The 19,396-nt window shown below is 36.9% G+C and overlaps 1 protein-coding gene across 4 annotated transcripts in view; it reads left to right on the forward strand.

The window, feature by feature from the left end:
* The window catches only part of CNKSR2 (connector enhancer of kinase suppressor of Ras 2), a 257,232-nt gene that overhangs the window by 33,099 nt on the left and 204,737 nt on the right, over positions 1–19,396 (forward strand). The window lies entirely within an intron of this gene.

The following is a 19,396-nucleotide window of genomic DNA, read 5'->3' on the forward strand; positions in this document are numbered from 1 at the left end:
ATCTGCTAAGAAACAGATGTGATGGAGGTTAATTTGTGACTAGAGAAGCAGTGTTGTCTCTGCAGTAAGGAGTGAGGGCAAGATTAAGTAAAAAAAAAGCGGGTTTATCAAATTGTTTCTCTGACACAGTATTTAGCCAAGTCTCTGATGTCCTCCGTCTGTCTCTCCCTCCTCCCCTCTCTCCCACCTCTCTTCTCTGCCTCCCTCTCTCCTTGCTCCCCTCACTCCTTTCATTCATATACATCTCTGTAGAACTTGTTCCTCCTTCCTTTCTAATTTCGTGGTATTTCTGATTCTGGTTCCTGGGTAGGAATTTGGCATCTGGAAGGAACGAAGTGCTCACTGACACTGTTTTCCAGTTTGGAGAAAGGAGGAACCCCACTTCCCTAACTGATGGTGATTGCAGTAGAATGCTATCACCGTGAAAGAGAATTTTACTGAGCAGAGAGGAATTATGAGAAATATTAGAAGATTTTCATACTCTAGGAGCTCTTTGAGAAATGCTTAATAATAATGAAACTGATCAGGACCGTGTGGGGCCGTCCCAAGTACAAATCCTTTCCATGTCCCTCATTTCTTATTTGTAGGAAATAGGCTTCATTCAGCCTCCTAAGACCTTCCCTCAGTTCCAAAGGGCAGATTCAAATGGTTGTTAATCAGGGAAGTGAGGGAATGCAGAAACAAAGGAGGAGCAGTCAAGAAACTATAGTGCAGCAATGAAAGCTGGGTCCTGGTTCCTCCTCAAGGGATACACATAGCCTTACATCTCTGAGTTCTTCTGCAGGAACTAAGGCCCCCACCCAGGTGGAGGATGGTAACTTCAGGCTGAGCACAAGATTCCTGGAGCACCTCCCTGTTACCTCACCACCAACCAATCAGAAGAAAGTTACACACCCTACAGCCCTCACCCCAAATTTTGCCTATAAATACTTCTCCCTGAAAACCATCTGGGAGTTTGGGTTTTTGAGCACAAGCCACCCGTTCTCCTTGCTCGGCCCTGCAATAAAATAAAACCTTTCTCTGCTCCAAGCTTGGCCCTGCAATAAACCTTTCTCTGCTCCAAACTCTGAAACACAAACTTGGGTTTGGTAGCAATAAGGAACATAAGTTTGTATGTTTGTGGTTTCTTTTCATTTTTTGAAGAACTTCCACTGCACTCTTTTATGATTGATGATAATATTGTGAAGGATGAGACTAATGTGCTCATTTAGGCTGTGAGTTTCTCCATAGATTTCATGTTTTGGAAAATTAGGACATTTTCTAAATACCTATCCTTAAAACATGCAATTAGGGATCTATTCAAATAAGCATTAATTACAATTAGTTTTTTGTTTTTTGGTTTTCTTTGCGGTATGCGGGCCTCTCACTGTTGTGGCCTCTCCTGTTGCGGAGCACAGGCTCTGGATGCACAGGCTCAGCGGCCATGGCTCACGGGCGCAGTCGCTCCTCAGCATGTGGGATCCTCCCGGACCGGGGCACGAACCTGTGTCCCCTGCATCGGCAGGTGGACTCTCAACCACTGCGCCACCAGGGAAGCCCTACAATTAGTTTTGAATAGCTTTTTTTCTTTCCACTTGGTTAAAATAATTTGCCTGAGTTACAATATGAGAAATTTGTTCCCTTGTGGTTTATAAATTTATGGCAAATATTTGTTGATCCTTGGGTATCATTATAAATATATTTCCTAATTAGGACTGGTAAACCTGTAAATGACATGACTAGATATTTAGCAACATAAGCCTACTTGTGTCTGTTTATGTGTATTACCGGTCATCATTATTGTCCAATATATTTGATAATGACCTCATCACTTGTTGAAAAAAATCATCTCTTTTTGCCTCTGACAAGCTTTGCTGTAGTAATGGCCATTGTTACTTGGGAGCTAGTTAGAAATACAAAATCTCAGGCCCCACCCTATACCAACTGAATCAGAATCTATAGTTTAATCAGATCCCTAGATCTTCTGTATGCACATGAAGCTTGAGAAGCAATGGAAAACTGACATTGTTTTGAGTTATAATTATTAGAATTATTTTGAGGAGGTCTTATGAATTTTAGGGAAAAAACCCAGCCCTTCCAAATAGCCTGTTTTCCTAGGCAAAGTAAAATTTACATCATAGGCTAATAAAAATAATTTGGCTTTTAATATAATTGTATGATATTATGTATTGATTCTGATACATGAAGGAAAACAAATATAAAATTCAGTATCAGCGCTTAACGTTTTTATTAGATAACCCAGAAATGACTGTGGGATAAATGTAGGATTCTTTTTATCTTGAAAATAAATCCTTATGAATACACTTTAACTTTGTGTTGAAAGACCAAAAGTCATAGCTTTATTTTCATTTTAATATTCAGTAAAACTAAGTGATATAAGAATTAGATGGAAGGTAAATGTTGACTGAAAATTAAACTGGGTCTAATACTTTAGAACTTGTTTTAGGAGTCATAAAAATTTTAAAACACCAAAGGTTTCATTTTGGCTTGGCCTTGTCAAATTATTGAATAGTTAATAATGCTGACATTAGTTTATCGTGGAGAAACGCGTGTGTGTGTGTGTGTGTGTGTGTGTGTGTGTGTGTGTGTTTACCAGAGGAGGAGGCTCCAAACAGTGGACTTGGAATGCTGAATAAGATTTGTTTTGTAATTAGGGAAGGATCATAGGAGATGTATTGAGATTAGGTTTACCAGTGGATGGTACCCTTTGTTTCTGCAGTAACTTTTATGCTAGAGTTTTCTTTTGTGGAAGTTATTTCAGTCAGAATTAATGAGCTGCATATGTCTGGATTAAAATGATCAGCTGTAACTTCTAAAGGCAGTTTTTTACTTCCCTGTTACCATATTGTTTTTCTTGAATCACCAGTTTAAAAGATGTTTCTACCTTTTATCATATTTTTTTCCATTGATTTTGATTTGTTATTCAGGAGACCATAGATATAATTATAAATAACATGGAATAGGTTCTACTTGTAGGTTTTTTCCTTACCTTCTGTTACCAGGAGACTAGGTGGTAGTGGGGGGATGTAGATAGCATGGAGGAATAAAACAGCCAAAGAAAGGACATGTTTGGGAAAGCTGTATTCCACGCATAGCTGGAATAACCAATGAAGTGAAGGTACTGAGCTGGAAGATGAGTTCCTGCCAAAGATAATCTTTTCTTGGCAAAAGGTGAACTGGCCACAAGTCACTGTGCTACACATTGAAGCCAGAGGGAGCTTTTGAGAACACAAGTCTGAATGCAACTTTTAGTCATGCGGGCCTTCTTTCAGTGCTTCACACTCTCCATCCTGTCTCCCACCCCTGGGTCTTTGCTGTTTCCAGAGTCTAATGCTCTTCCCTCCCCCTTTGCCTAACTGACTCACACTCCTCTAGACCTCACTTCTTGCCACACTTCTCCCAGAAAGCCTACCTTGAGTGTCAAATTTGGTCATATCCCCCTATTACAGGCTTTTGGAGCACCATGCAGAGATACCTTTCCTTCCCTTTGATTTACTTGTCAAGGTTGCTGTGTGATTCTTTACATAATGTGCTTCTTTCCCATTAAACTGTTAGCTCCATGAAGGAAGAGACCATGTCTGTTTCTGCTTACCTTTTATTCATACTCCCTAGAATAATTGCTAGATCATAACTAGGCATTTGATAAATATTCAATAAATATTGTTCAATAAATAAATTGTTCAATAAATAAATGAAAGTTGGTATCAGGAATTGGAAAGGCACTTAGGAGAGATCCTAATATTGGGGACAGGAAGGGAGATATTCCTAGCTCAGCAAGCTGATTGGTCAGAGGAAGATCATATAGAGGTCTGTGCTACGGTGGAAGTAAAAGGAACAGTTATTGATTTAGGAACCTGATTTAAATCTGAAGAAATCAAGAGTATTAAGGGAAGCCTGGGGCTGAGAGAAACCGAGATTAGATGTCTCTCCAGAAGTAAAATTGGATCAACAAGATTTGCCCTTTTCAATGGCATGACTCAGGGTTGTCCCCACATCAACACTGTGCAACCCCCCCAACACACACAAACATACACACACACACACACACACAGCTGCCCATGGACATGTCCTCCCTGGAGAAGGAAGTCTCTCCCAGCACTCAAAGATGACTGATTAATCCTTTGTGCTACTGTTCCTTCAACATTTATCTGGATGGCATTTGGATACAAAATTCATTTTCCCCCTTGGTATAGCTAATGTACAGTTTTTTATAAAATTCAAAATCCACACATTGCTGAAACTTTGTGGCATGTCTTCGCATTCAACAATATTGTTTAGACATTAAATGAAAATAGTAAAAAAAAAATGATAGCAGCTGTATTAAATCCCACTGTGATTAGGCTAAATATTTTTTCACGATTAATTAGCTTGGTTGAGATATACTGAGGAGTTCCATGTAAGATTCACTGAATTCAGTAAATCATTGCCTTTGATGGTTTCTTTGTAGTCAACGAAAAGAAAAATTGTGTTTCTATTAGAGAAATCTGATTACACAGGGACATACCATTAGTAATCAAATATAAAATAGTAACTTACAGGTGTGGCTTTCATAAACCCATATGCCTCCCCAAACGCTTAAGTCTAATTAAATTCAAAAGTAGCAAATTTAGGCTAAGATTAATTTGTTAGTTGACTTGTACTTTTTTATATATACATAATGTAAAATTTACCATTTTTATCATTAAAATTTTTTTAATTATAGAATACATATGACATCAAATTTACTACCTTAGCCATATTTAAATGTACATTTCAGTGATGTTATGTTCATTCACGTTGTTATGCTACCATCACTACTGTCTATCCACAGAACTCTTCATCCTGCAAAACTGAAAATCTGTACCCATTAAACACTAACTCCTTCTCTCAGCCCCTGGCAACCATCATTCTACTTTCTGTCTTTATGAATTCCACTACTCTAGGTACCTCATATAAGTGGAATTATATAGTATTTGTCCTTTTGTGACTGGTTTATTTCACTTAGCATAATGTCCTCAGTGGTCATCCATGTTGTAGCATGTGTCAGTATTTCCTTCCTTTTTTTGAATTAATTTAAAAAATTCTTTTGGCCATGCCAAAAAAAAGATCCCGCAGCATGCGGGATCTTAGTTCCCCAACCAGGAATTGAACCTGCACCCCCTGCATTGGAAGCACAGAGTCTTAACCACTGCACTGCCAGGGAAGTCCTATTTTCCTTCCTTTTTTTTAAGACTGAAAAATATTCTATTGTTTGTCTGTTCATCTCTTGATGGACACTTGTGGTGCTTCCACCTTTTGATTATTATGAATAATGCTGCTATGAACATGGGTATACAGATATCTTTTTGAGACCTTGCTTTCAATTCTTTTGGATGTATATCCAGAAGTGGAATTGTTGGATCATATGGTAGTTCTTTTTTTTCATTCTTTGAGTAACTATTGTATTGTTTTCCATAGCGGTTGCACCATTTTACATTCCCATCAACAGTGTACAAGGGTTCCAGTTTATCCACATCCTTGCCAACACTTGTTATTTTGTATTTTTGTTTGTTTTGTTTTTTTGGATCATAGCTATCCTAATGGGTGTGAGGTAGTATCTCATTATGATTTTGACTTGCATTTCCCTAGTGATTAGTGATTTTGAACATATTTTAATGTGCTTATTGGGCATCTATGTATACATCTTCTTTGGAGAAATGTCTTTTCAGCCTTTTGCCGTTCTTTAATCAAGTTGTCGTTTCGTTGTTGAGTTACAGGAGAGTTCTTTTTCTATTCTGGATATTAATCCATTGCCAGATTTGTGATTTGCAATTATTTTCTCCCATTCCGTGGTTGCCTTTTCACTCTTGTTTATAGTGTCCTTTAATGGACAAAAGTTTTTAATTTTGATGAAGTCCAATTTTGTTTTTTCTTTTGTTGCCTGTGACTTGTACTTTTTTAAGTCAAAGTCTGTAAACATGCTTTTCGAGATAAGAAGTCTGACCGTAGGAGTTTTTCATTTTCAGTTGTCATTAAATGAATATATAGTATGTATCCCAAAACATTTTAGGCATCTGTTGACAAACTATCAAGTTTCTGAAGATGATTCAACTCCAACTCACCTATTCATTTTTTTTACCATTTTAAAAGAGAAACTCTGCTAGCTATTTTCTCCTTAGAATTAGAAGTTCTGTTGAGAAGTTGTAACATCTTTAAAGCCAGTAAATATAAATATTTTTCTGTCTTCATGATAATCAGTTACTGTTTGGTGTACAATACAGTATAATTTTTGGAAAAATGTATTTCAACATTGCTGTAAGAGACTCCAGTTGGAACCTGTAGTTGTGTTTATTGAAGGAGTTTATTGAAGGGGGTATTCATTACATCACACAAGAATTTCTTCCAGTGGGAAATCTTTTTTTGGCTTTAGTATCAGGAATAGACGGACTTCCCTGAGAAATTGGCTTGCTTTTATCTAATGAATATTTTTAACTGTGTACCTGATCCTGTTTTCCTCTTTATTAGCTTCTAGACAATATACAGGTAGTGTTCGAGCTCCTCCCACACTTTAGCAAGTCTAATATTTTTCATTGGTATGAAGTTTTTGTATTACCATTACTTCTGGCTCCCATTTTATGACTAATATTTTCCCTCAACCATATTTTTCTCATCTACTTTTTTTAAAATATCTTTATTGGAGTATAATTGTTTTACAATGGTGTGTTAGTTTCTGCTTTATAACAAAGTGAATCAGTTATACATATACATATGTTCCCATATCTCTTCCCTCTTGCGTCTCCCTCCCTCCCACCCTCCCTATCCCACCCCTCTAGGTGATGACAAAGCACCGAGCTGATCTCCCTGTGCTATGCGGCTACTTCCCACTAGCTATCTATTTTATGTTTGGTAATGTATATATGTCCATGCCACTCTCTCACTTTGTCACAGCTTACCCTTCCCCCTCCCCATATCCTCAAGTCCATTCTCTAGTAGGTCTGTGTCTTTATTCCCGTCTTACCCCTAGGTTCTTCATGACCTTTTTTTTTTTCTTAGATTCCATATATATGTGTTAGCATATGGTATTTATTTTTCTCTTTCTGACTTACTTCACTCTGTATGACACACTCTAGGTCCATCCACCTCACTACAAATATCTCAATTTCGTTTCTTTTTATGGCTGAGTAATATTCCATTGTATATATGTGCCACATCTTCTTTATCCATTCATCTGATGATGGACACTTAGGTTGCTTCCATGTCCTGGCTATTGTAGATAGAGCTGCAATGAACATTGTGGTACATGACTCTGTTTGAATTATGGTTTTCTCAGGGTATATGCCCAGTAGTGGGATTGCTGGGTCATATGGTAGTTCTATTTGTAGTTTTTAAAGGAACCTCTATACTGTTCTCCATAGTGGCTGTATCAATTTACATTCCCACCAACAGTGCAAGAGTGTTCCCTTATCTCCACACCCTCTCCAGCATTTATTGCTTCTAGATTTTTTGATGGTGGCCATTCTGACAGGTGTGAGATGATATCTCATTGTAGTTTTGATTTGCATTTCTCTAATGATTAATGATGTTGAGCATTCTTTCATGTGTTTGTTGGCAATCTGTATATCTTCTTTGGAGAAATGTCTATCATCTACTTTTAATTTGTGTTATCCTGCTGAATTGTGTGTGTGTGTGTGTGTGTGTGTGTGTGTGTGTGTAAACGACATACTTAAACCCCTTTTGATACAAAGTAAAATTTAAGTAAATGGATTTTAAAACAATGTCTTTAAAGTTTTAAATGGAAGATGGAAAGAATATTTTTGGCATAATGTCTTTCTGGTATGGTACAGACGATCACTTTGGGAACAATCCTAATTCCTTCTAATTTAGCATAGGCTTTAAAGGTAGAGATTTGGTGTCAGGTGGACTTGATTTTAGACTTAACCTTACTGTTTATTAAGCTGTGGGATCCAGGGCATGATCTCTAAATCTCAATTTTCTTATCTGTAAAATCAAGATAATGATATGTACTTCATAAGATTGTCCTACAAATTAAATGAGAAAATGTTTGTGAAGTCCTTAAAACAGTGCTTGGCACACAGCACAAAAATTAATGGAAGGTATTACTGTTAATCAGCATCAACTCTTCCATTTGGAAGTACTGGAAAACTATTGCCAGCTTAGCATTTTCTAAAAGAAATTAGGACAGAGTAAATGAGAACAGATGCAGAAGAAAATTGACCTTCCTTTTTCTATTTTATTTGGTTTTCTTGGGAATCCTTGTGAAAAGAAATCATATACTATTTGTCGTAGAGGAACTGCTTGTTTGTAGAATGAGGGTGACTGAAGGATGACATTGCAGAATATAAGGAAGAGGAGTTCTTAAGTCAGCATGTATTGTATTGGTTTCAGTGATATCTAAAAACTTGGCAGTGTTTCTCCTTTCATTCATTTGAATGCAGCTTCAGATCAAATGGCAACCAGGTACCCTACAGTGTTCGATTCATCAGAGTATACTTACATGGAATTCATCCTTGGTAGTTTTAAATAATTTTTTCATGTATTTCTGGAAGAATATGATTTTATTAGCCACTGTCCTATGTTATCCTTTCTTCATTTTAATAACCGTATGTTTCTGTCTAGCTCCATTTACCTCTTTCTTTTTGCAAGCATACAGATTATTGTTGAGGTCTGTTTTTCTCAATCTTGAAATGGTCTGATGTAGTCAAAACAGACTGGACTTCCGAATCCTCTGGGACTAGGTTTTAGTCCTTGCTTTGCTGGTCAGTTACTGTGTACACTTAGGGAGTTACCTAATCTTGCAAATGGATAAATGGTAACATTATTCACCTTTAGGTCCTTTCACCATATATTCTTTAGTTCTTTCATGTCTAAACTTGGTATAACAATAGCCCCTTTGCCCGACATGGTACCTCCTTATCAACTCTCCATCCTCACCAGTACCATATACTCTCCTAAAGGAATATTCTATATGCAAGGCCTCTACTTTCTCACCCCTCATCTCCATGCTCTGGCTGGTTTCTGTTTTTACTATTATGATATTCTGGTTAAAGTCCCTGATAATCTCCTTATTGTCAGATTCAGAGTGGGCTTTGAATTCTGGCCACCTGACCCAGGTTTTCTTTTTTTTTATATATTTATTTATTTTTGGCTGCATTGGGTCTTCGTTGCTGTGTGCAGGCTTTCTCTAGTTGCAGCGAGCGGGGGCTACTCTTCATTGTGGTGCGCGGGCTTCTCATTGCAGTGGCTTCTCTTGTTGTGGAGCACGGGCTCTAGGCGCCTGGGCTTCAGTAGTTGTGGCACGTGTGACCCAGAGTTTTCTCTTACCACAGTCCTGTAACTGCTAGTCTTGAAACATTTTTTTTCTTCCGTTCGCCTTCATGACACCACACTTTTCTCATTTTTTACCATTCCTCTCTGGCTGTACTTCTTCAGTTGTTTGTTGTTTTTTTTTGCTTTTACATTTAGTTTTGTTCTAAATCTTCATTTCACTCTATTCATTTTCCCTAGTTAGCCAATTTTCTACCTATATACCAATGACTTTCAAATATATTCTCCAGAGCAGACCTTTATTTGTGACTGACTACTCTTATTTGGTACCTGGCTGTCTCAAAGGAACTGTAATCCCAACATGTCCAGAAGAGAGCCAGCTACTCTAAATGGCTTCTCCTTTGGTGTTTCCATTGTCTGTGAATAATGTCACCATTTATCCATTTCTGTAATCCAGAAAAGTAGGCATCATCTTACTTCTTGTGGCCTGCTCTACCTCACACATCCAATCCAGCACCAAGTCCTGCACATTTTATGTTCTTTCCAATCTGTCTCTTCCTTTCTTGCCATCATCCTAGGACAAATTACTAGCATTTCATACTTAGATTATTTTAAATGTCACCCAACCTGCCTCCCTCTTGGCAGCCTCCAATTTGTTTATCATACTACAGCTGCATTAATGTTCACAAAACACAAAACACTTTTAATGCTACCTGTTTCAGACCCTTCAGTACCTTCTCATTGCTCTTAGAGTCATGATCAGGATTCTGAATATGGCCTACAAGACCCTGCATCGTCTTGCTCTGGCTCATCTCTTGAACCCCATGCTGCTCCATTCTCTTCCTCATCTCTGAATTTCAGTCACACAAACCTGTTCCAGTTTTTTTAATATACGTGTTCCTTTTGTAGCACAAGAGTCTTTGCATATGTCTTTCTTTTGCCTACACCGTCCCCTCTCTTCCTCCCCTTTGCCTAGTTAACAGTGTTTAAGCTTATAGATCATAGTACAGTCATTGATTCATCAAGGAAGCCATTCCTGACTTCCACCTCAGCTTAGGGTAAGTCTCCATTTTTGCTTCTCACGGTACAGTGTATTTTTTCCCACATAGTAGTTATCACAGTTTGTATTTATACATCTACTTTGGCAATTAAATGATTAATGTTTGTCTTCAGTATTATAGTATAAACTTCATAAAGTCAATAGCCATGTCAGTTTTTGCCTGGCATTGATCCCCAATGCCTAGCACATAGTAATCACTTCGGTAAATATTGATTAAATGAAGGAATGACTGAATATGTATCAGGAGCCCGCTGTGCTCAGTGTTGTGTGAAGTCAGTGATGCTACCCTTCAGGGCTATATAATCTATTGGGAGAATAAGACACTAATAAGGAGGTTATAAAAAACAGCATGGCTAATAAGTACCATAATGTAAAATCCAAACATATTAAGAGAAGAGGGATCCATCTGATTCGATGATCAAGACCTGACAGGATTTCAGCAACTAAATATGTAGAAGAGGATATTCTGGGTAACTGGGATCCCATGAAGGAAGCAGTTGCGTTGTTCAAGTTATCTGCAATGTAGGATATATGAATGTATGAGAGATAATGTTAGAAAGATAGGTTGGGACCTGAATTTGGAGGTCATTGAATGCCAGAATAAAAGATGAAAGGCTTAGATGTCCTTAAGCTTCCTTAAATAAACAGACAACAAATGTTTACCTATAAGGTTATAAAATGAAAGACGTTACTAATCCCTAGGTTTGCAACTAATTTCTTATGCTGTGTCTCCCTGTGATTCATATTAAAGTTGTTTTGTGTTAATAAAATATTTTTAGTAAGGACTATGAAGACTTGAAAAGAGAAAAACAGTTTCAGTTTTAGCTAAAACTGTCTCTGAAACTGCCTATTAATTTGGGGGACTAAGTGTGATCCTTGAAAAATATTGTATATGAATTCCTAAGTATGTAAATAGCTTTAAGCTCCTTGACAGTAGCAGGCAGTCTTTATTGAACATGTCTTTAAAATCATTTTAGACTTTGTTTTAAAAATTAAAACATGGAAGTACAGAATAATTGTATAATACTCTAACAGTTTATTTCATCTTTACTTAAGAGCATTTAAAAGTTTGTGTAAGCTTCTTAAAAATCACTTTGAGAAAAACTGCTTGTCCAGCGAATTTACCATGTTCTGAATCAAAAACTTTAAAAATTACAAAATTATGAAACCATTCAAACATTGCTTTGTGTAATGTGCATTTTAAGGTTGCTATCTCAGATTACCATATCTCAGTATTTTAAAATTGAGCAGTTTTAAGCAACTTGATAGCACGTCTGCGGCTTTCTTTGCCCTCTTTAGTTGGCCTTGATGTAATAAATCACTGGAGATATTTTAAGTACTTCTTTTGTGAATGTTCTGGTTTGATATGTCGTAACAAAAACCTAATTTTTGTATACTCAAATCTATGTCATGTTCTTTACTGTTTCTGGCTTTGGTTTGATACAGAGCCCAGTTTTCTTCTAGTACCTAGTTTTAATTTTTTTAATATTAAATTTTTAGTCTGTCTATTATACGTTTGGCACTCTCTCCTAGTTTCAGTGCTGACGAAGTTTTCTTTCTTACTTTTGCTTTCTTTTGGTCGTTTTCTAGGAGAGGGGAGTTTTTTTGTTTTGTTTTGTTTTGTTTTTGGGTGCATTGGGTCTTCGTCACTGTCACGGGCTTTCTCTAGTTGCAGCGAGCAGGGGCTGCTCTTCATTGCGGTGCGCGGCTTCTCACTGTGGTGGCTTCTCTTGTTGCGGAGCACAGGCTCTAGGAGCGTGGGCTTCAGTAGTTGCAGCATGGGGGCTCAGTAGTTGCGGCATGCGGGCTTAGTTGCTCCGTGGCATGTGGGATCTTCCCAGACCAGGGATCAAACTCCTGTCCCCTGCATTGGCAGGAGGATTTTTAACCACTGCGCCACCCGGGAAGTCCCTAGAGGGGAGTTTTAAAGCAGATATTTCTCTGAAGTTCCTTTTAAAGTTGCCTGGCATTTAAAACCTGCTCTGGTTTAAAATGAAGAACCAGAAACAGATCGTAAAAAGGCTGAATTGTTTTGCAAAATGGAACAATTCACATATTACCATCCAGTCACCCAGTCAAGATTTGTTTTTTAGTCTCTGTCTTAAAGACAACATTAAGTTTTTCAAGAAAAAAGTTAGGTTTGAGGAGAAGAGTAGAAATGGTGATGATCAGTATAGTGGGGCTTGGCCATCTAAGAAGTCTTCTAAAGACCACAGGCACTGATTGATTTTCTACTGCATCAGTCTTCACACCCTACATCATATACAGCTTCTTAGAGAGAATTCTGTTTATAGTCTCTCAGCTCTGCCAATTAGCAGCGTGGAGTCTTTTCAAAGGTAGTTAAATGCATGAATGCACACTGCCCCAAAGTTAGTAGCAGGTACTTAATAAATAGTGGCTGAATGGATTGCTGGAAACATTATTCCCTGGTCTGGGTCTTTTATATCAGACACTATGATAAAATGATATCAGAAGGGAAATTTCTTCAACTAAAATTTTAGTTTAATAGTGTTTTCCAAATGTTATATAGCTTGTAGTTCATTTATAATTTTTTTAATTTTAATTTTTTAAATTAGAGTAAAATTGACTTTTGGGGCATTACAGTTGTATGAGTTTTTTTTTTTTTGTATGAGTTTTAATATGTATATAGATTTACGTTACCAACACCACAATTGAGACACAAAACTGTTTCTTCACCCCAGAAAACTCCCTCCTTGCTGCTTTATAGTCACAACCTCTTCATATTCCCAATCCTTGGCAACTACTGATCTGTTTTCTGCTGCAATAGTTTTGTCTTTTTCACTATGTAATATAAATTGGATCATTCAGTAACCTCTTTCAGATTGGTCATTTTCACTCAGCATAATACTCTGAGCTCCATCCAAATTACTGTGTGTGTCAGTAGTTCCTTTTTAATTGCTAAGTGGTATTGCATGGTATGGTTGCTCCACAGTTTGTTATTCTTGTTCACATTATTTCCCATTTGTTAAAGCAGATATTGCATAATTTTTGTTGGAATTTAGAATTATCTAGTGGCATAAATGCTTTTGAAGAAAAGTTTTTCTTATTTTTTTTGGTTGAACAAAATATAAATTTGAATATAGTAAAAAGCAGAGCAAAGAGTAAATACACCTTTACTTACTAAGTAAGAGTGATGGCCAGCTTATTGCTGAATTTGATCAAGAATTTACATGGCTATATCATCCCAGAACTATATGGGAATTGTTAAAACAAATTTTATCTGCATGGGTTCTAGAGCAAAATCTCATGTTTCTAGAATGCTCCAGGAATTTGATTTATTAGATATGCTAGGTATCTATTAAGTAGCCTATATATTGTTGTAGTTTGGTCAGTTTTCCACTAATTAGAATACAGTAAAATTCTCTTAGTGCTGAAACACTACTGAATATAGTTTCATCCTTTTTAGATGATTTAGGAGGTACCACAAGATCTTAAATGTGAATTATCTTTTGCTAGATCATTTATCATTTTATACTATCCTATGTGTAGAAGAAAAAGATGGTCATATGAGCTTTCTGGCTGTTTATATTATAGAAAATGCTTGTATTGTCTATAGTAGATGTTGCAATTAACAGAATAACATCCAGGACCAAAAAAAAAAGTTTTAATAGTTAAAAAATTTTTTAAAGATCTTTGAATTTTAACCTTTTGGCAGGAGGGGTTCTTGAAGTTTTTGAATCAGGAAATGGCTTGATCGAAGAGTGTTTTTAGGATCTGACTGTGATAGACTGGACAGACTGATGCCGGGGGAGCAACTGGGAATCAGGGCAGGCTATATACAGCATGAGTAAGCTGGTGACAGTGTGATCAGAAATGAAAGGACAGAGCAAGAGCTATTTTGAATGAATAAATTATGTTTCTCACTAAGTGACAAGATAAGGGATTAAACTGGGAAGTCATCATAAATGGCTCTGAGACTGGAAAAATGGTGGTAGAAATAAAGAACTAAGTTGCTTATAGGAAGATTGAGATTGGAAATGGGGCAATTGAATCAGGTGTTACCCATCATTGTCTATCTTAGCAAAAAGCAGTGTCAGTGAAACGAGGGGGCCGAAAACTAGATTAAAAATAAAATATTCTGCCTTGAATTGTCATTCATGTATTAGAGTAAGCAAAAGGATATTGGACTGATGCATGTTTGTTTTAATAACTTCCTAACCTTATTTTGCAGAAGTGGGACATAGGTCCTCACAAACCTTCATATGTCAATCTTTGTTCTTCACAGTGAATCATGAGTGGCAATAGAACTCTAAAGAATTTACCTTTTTTTTTTGCTATAAACATCAGAGAGTGTTCTGTTTTTAGATGAGAGCACATGTTGTGTATAAAATGATGTAGAAAGTAAAATTTCCTGGAGTAGGGATAGAGTCATCCTCTAACGTCAATTTTAAGTGGGTTTTTAAGATTTTGAATGTTAAATATAATAATTTGTATATTCTACTCTACTTCCACATTATAATGGATTTATGTATTTATTTTACTCCATCTTCTGTAATATCATTGATTTACTGAAAATTTATACATCCTTAGGCTATCAGATATCATCATCATTTTGTAAATGTTTCACTATTTTTGGAACCTCTTTCTAGAGCTTTGATTATGTTCATTCCTTTCCCTGCTGAAGGAAGAAAGCAGTATAATTTACTGAGAAAGAGACATGTCATAGTAATGATTCCAAGCCTTCCTTTTGATTGTTTTAGTGTATAGTTTGTTTAATATTTCAACTGACGAAAGTGCATGATTGTCTTCAAGGTAAATTTGTGTGGTTTAAAGTATGGATCAACACATTTTCTGTACATTTTCTTAAGAACAAATAGGTAGGAATTTGTATGTGGATGTTATAAATTTTACTTATAATTATTTAGAACATCAACAAGAGAGGGTAAAATTTGGTGGTACCTAAGGAAAGAATTCATGCAACATTAAAGCTTAAAATCTTAGGAAAATGGGATGGATAATAATATTTTTAAAATCTGGTATATATTCTCATTTTATCTACTTAATAAATGTTACACTGTTGAAGACTAGACACATAATCACTAAATAACTTCTCCTTCTTGAAAATGGTATAGTTCTACTTTAAATAAAACAGTGTATGAGTGAGGGGAGTTTAAATGATCACATATGTGTTGCATAGATCCTAGAATCATGAGGTTCAGACCTTTAGCCCAATTTTGTAATGTATTCATTTTTGTAGGTTACTCTTTCTAGACCATATTTTCTCCATACACAGATGTGAGGTGTTGCTTTTGACCTTTCAGTCAAAACAACAACTCTAAAATATTATAAGGTCATTGATTACTTATAATTCAATTGAGAAAAAATATATATATGGTTCATATGGTTCATAAATACATATATTGACATAAAGTGACATTATTGTGATTGTATTATAATACCCTTGCTGCATATTTGCCATATATTTTACATTTTAAATAGAGGAGCCAAGATACTTCCTATATTATGGGCTAATATACCTTGATAATTAAATTAGGCAGCAATTAATGTGATACAGGATAAGTCTCTCTTCCTTATTTCTACCCGGCCAGTTAGAATGTGACTTGGTCTGTAACCTTGATAATGATGCTGTCTTTGATGCCCTAGGAAATCCTTTATCATTCCTTTACATAGAGGAATTGTAAGAAAAATCAACTCAAAATAATAAGTCTATCTCATATTATTCTGCAGTGTATCAAGACATGAGTGCTTCAAAATGCCATGTACCAAACGTTCTTTTGCCCCTCTAATTTTAGATTTAGCTCTTATTTAAAATGTTCCTTTTTTCCTGAAACTAGCACAACATTGTAAATCAACTATACTCCAAAGAAATTTTTTTAAAAAAGAAAAAATAGTTCCCTTTTTGCTCTGACCAGGTTATATAGCATAAAATTAAATGTCTATTAATTTATTCAGTTTACACTTATTGAGCATTAGTCTGTGTCAGTCACTGTGCTCTAAGCCCTGGGTTCTCCAAATTCAGAAGACACAGTGCCCAACTTCAAGGAATTTCCAGTCTATTTATTGGGCACACAGACATGGGAACAAAGAATTATAATGTGGGCATTGTTGTGATGGAGGTCTGTAGAGTGGTAGATTGGGAAGTGTGGAGGGTGTCTGAAATGAGTCTGTATAGGAAGGCAAGGTCCAGGTCAGGGAGGGCTTTGAACACTATATAAAGTAGTTAAGATTTTGTTCTGTCATAAATATGAGGAAACAATGAACATTTTTTAACATCTTTATTGGAGTATAATTGCTTTACAATGGTTAGTTTCTGCTTTATAATGAAGTGAATCAGCTATACATGTACATATATCCCCATATCTCCTCCCTCTTGCGTCTCCATCCCACCCTATCTCACCCTTCTGGGTGGTCACAGAGCACCAAGCTGATCTCCCTGTGCTATGCGGCTGCTTCCCACTAGCTATCTATTTTACATTTGGTAGTGTATATATGTCCATGCCACTCTCTCACTTCGCCCCAGCTTACCCTTACCCCTCCCCGTGTCCTCAAGTCCACTCTCTACATCTGTGTCTTTATTCCTGTCCTCCCCCTAGGTTCTTCAGAACCATTGTTTTTCTTAGATTCCATATATATGTGTTAGCATACTGTATTTGTTTTTCTCTTTCTGACTTGCTTCACTCTGTATGACAGACTCTAGGTCCATCCACCTCACTACAAATAACTCAATTTCGTTTCTTTCTATGGCTGAGTAATATTCCATTGTATATATGTGCCACATCTTCTTTGTCCATTCATCTGTCGATGGACACTTAGGTTGCTTCCATGTCCTTGCTATTGTAAATAGAGTTGCAATGAACATAGTGGTACTTGACTCTTTTTGAATTATGGTTTTCTCAGGGTATATGCCCAGTAGTGGGATTGCTGGGTTGTATGGTAGTTCTATTTTTAGTTTTTTAAGGAACCTCCACACTGTTCTCCATAGTGGCTATATCAATTTACATTCTCACCAACAGTGCAAGAGGGTTCCCCTTTTCTCCACACCCTCTCCAGCATTTATTGTTTGTAGGTTTTTTGATGACGGCCATTCTGACCAGTGTGAGTTGATACCTCATTGTAGTTTTGATTTGCATTTCTCTAATAATTAATGATGTTGAGCATCCTTTCATGTGTTTGTTGGCAATCTGTATATCTTCTTAGGAGGAATGTCTATTTAGGTCTTCTGCCCATTTTTGGATTGGGTTGTTTGTTTTTTGATATTGAGCTGCATGAGCTGCTTGTATATTTTGGAGATTAATCCTTTGCCACTTGATTCATTTGCAGATATTTTCTCCCATTCTGAGGGTTGTCTTTTCATGTTGTTTATGGTTTCCTTTGCTGTGCAAAAGCTTTTAAGTTTCATTAGGTCCCATTTGTTTATTTTTGTTTTTATTTCCATTTCTCTAGGAGGTGGGTCAAAAAGGATCTTGCTGTGTGAACATTTTTGAGGTAGAGAATGATATCGGAATTTTTATGTTGGGGAAGATGGAGAGGATAATGACTAGCAGCAGGAAAACTGTAAAACTGTTTTAGGCCAACTGTTTGTGGCCTGATTTAGAAAGATGGCAGTGGAGAACGAGAGAAAAGGATATATATATATATATAAATGATGTTTCGGAGGACCAATTGTTCAGACATGGAGATTGGTTGGATGCAGGGATATACGGAAGATAGATAAATCTAAGATGGCTCCCATGTATTTAGTCTTTATACTGGGATAGATGGTGGTGCCATTCATTGAGACAGTGAATGCAGCAGAGACTCCTCTGGAGGGGAAAATGAGTTGTGTTGTGGCATGTTACAATGTGTAGATTTGTAGGTCTGGCATTCATGAGAGAGGTCTGAAATGGAAGTATGGGGTATTAGATTGCAGTTGAAGACATGGGCATGGATGAGATTGTTCAGTTAGAATGTAAAGAGGAGAGGTAAGGGGGCCAGGAATGGGTCCCTGGAGTGGAGAGCAACAATATTTTAGGACAGTTGGAGAAAACATCCTGAAAGGGTACAGAGGACGAATGGACAGAGAGAACCAGGAAAGAGTGATGTGCATATACCAATGGAAGGTGCAAGAAAGGTAGTATAGAGAGACTGCAGGGTAACTCAAGTTACTTCAAGAAAGTTTGAAAAGACAATAAGGACATGTGTGGCCTGGTACTAAACTATCCTATCAGGAACCAGGTGGCTTTTAGGAGTGTCTCTTTTCTTCTCTCAGTGGCTACATAATTTGTGTTATGGGACTTTGCTTCCCTTTGCACAATTGTTGTAACCCCGTCTCTGCTTTCTCTACTTGCTTATCATTTCCGCTCTGTCATAATTTCAACTGGATCGTTGCCCATTATGGCCTTTCGTCTCCCTCCTTGACATATAATCAAGACCTTTTCGATTTCGTGATTGCCTCATTTTCTTGGTATTCCTTACTTAAAAATCTGGAGAGAAGTAATCTTGTTAGTCCAGTTCATCATTTATATCAGGTCATTTCATAGGTGATTGAAGCCACCCAATCTGTAGCCTGGCCAATCACTTATGAAGTGCCCTGAGTAATCTTGAAATTTGTATCCACTGTGGATTTCCATTTTTGGATCTGGGTAAATTCCAAATAATGGTGGATTAAGGAGTGCATTATAGGTGAGGAAATAAAGGTGTAAGGGGTTTGGTTCTGAAGGGAGTAACAGGCTGGTGGCGAACACAGGATCAAGGAAATGTTTTTGTTTTATTTTGTTTTTTTAAGATGGCAGAGGTTTGAACAAAAGAGTCAATAAGAAAGAAATGGTTGAAATAGAGCATTTAATTTTTTAATTGTTCAAATAGTGTTAAGGTGGCAGAAGATTCCAGAGCAGAGGAAGATTGATTAGCCTTGTATAGAAAGAAGGGTACCTCTCCCTCTGAAAGAAGAAAGGAGGAGTGGGGTGCAAATAAAGTTGGAAGTAGGAGAACCTGCCCATTAGCACGTTTTGAGAAACAGGCAGCGAAGAGAACTGCTGAGAAGAGAGGTAAAGACTTGCAGTAGCTGCTGAGGAAAATTCAAATAGGAGCCTAACAGCTGGGATATGAGGAAGTGATTTTTTTCCCCCAGTG

The sequence above is a fragment of the Phocoena sinus genome, chromosome X, assembly GCF_008692025.1.
Source record: "Phocoena sinus isolate mPhoSin1 chromosome X, mPhoSin1.pri, whole genome shotgun sequence".
Lineage (NCBI taxonomy): Eukaryota > Metazoa > Chordata > Mammalia > Artiodactyla > Phocoenidae > Phocoena > Phocoena sinus.